Source organism: Nematolebias whitei, chromosome 6 (genome assembly GCF_014905685.2).
Source record: "Nematolebias whitei isolate Nwh7 chromosome 6, NemWhi1, whole genome shotgun sequence".
Lineage (NCBI taxonomy): Eukaryota > Metazoa > Chordata > Actinopteri > Cyprinodontiformes > Rivulidae > Nematolebias > Nematolebias whitei.
Window position 1 is genome coordinate 9,372,323 of NC_056503.1, and position 1,421 is coordinate 9,373,743.

Below are 1,421 nucleotides of genomic sequence, written 5' to 3' on the forward strand. Positions count from 1 at the left end.
AGACGTGGAGGGCAGACAGACTGACGAGACGGCTGCGTTTCCAAACCCATTTATTCACTATTAAGGTGCACGGCCAAACAAAACACGGAAGACTGATAATAATTCTGATTCTCTGATTATTTTTGGTTTCACATATTATAAAAACACGGTGGTTACCCACACAAACCTCACACCAAATGTGAAAGTAATCTGCTCTTGTCATGATGATTGCATTTTGTTATTTCACAACACATTTTAGATGACTTAACTAAGGCTCAGCTCCGTGCAGTACTTCCAGCTATTCTTGTTTAGAAACGGGTGCAAACAGACCTTACAGAACTGTGCAAAAAACAACTGGATGTATTGGTTTCTATCAAAATTCTCGACAGCTTCTTTGTTCTTAGAAGCAACATTTGCTAGGACTGCCTAATATTTTCAGACAGACATATGTCTTGGCAGTTGATGGTGTAGAGCTGATGTCTTGTGGCCCAATAGCATGCTGTTCTTTTAAGTATTTATATCTTCTTGGTGAAATAGTGAAACAGACTTCAGTGGTAAAGAACAAATACACATTCTGTTCAGCAGCAGCAAATGAATCTGCATTCCACACTCAAACTAACCCACATACTTACTGGTCCACTGGTACACAGTTGTTTATAATTCATATGGTGACTTGAAGTCATTAAGTTTACACCTTGACCAGGAGGTAAGTCTTACAGAATGATTTTTATGGTCAATTATGTGTGTCTGGGGGTAAATTACTAACTACTTGCAGACTGAACAGTTGTTTTGCTTTAAGACGTGTTGCACCCTTGAGAACTTCTTTTCGCAGGTTTTTCAATCGATGCGCTCTTTTGATGCATTTTTAATGCATCTCAATATCCAAACGTCAAACCTGACAACACAGAGGGTGCTGGTGCGTTGTGCATGCATGTGAGCATGCAGGTTGATATGAATGCAGCGAATAGGAAAGGAGAAACTGAAGGGTGATGGTGATAACCTGCAGAGGGACTCTGTATGATTTCAACTATGTGAAACCAAAGTATTTGGCAACTTTCTCTAATATTTCCAGTGTTATCCAACTTTATGTGAGAAAATTTAAAAGTAGGGTTTGCTGTTGCGGGAAGACAGCCCAGGCTTCATAATGACCCAAAGTTTGGTTTGGTGGAAAGGTATGCAACTCGGTTTTTATTTCCACAGCCACCTCTCACACGTGAAACATATGAAAGCTTTGACGGAAAGCAGAGAAAGGGAGTGCAAAATACAGTCATATGAAAATCATTCTCTAAAGTGCAGTAAAACGGGAACTTTTATCATGTATGATCTATGAGTTTGCTGTGCAACACCTCTGTTTGGCATGTTACTGCATGAGGCAGAGGCACGGCACTCTGTACGGGTAATACTGTCATCTAAAAACCCTGTGGAACATGTCTCAAAACCAA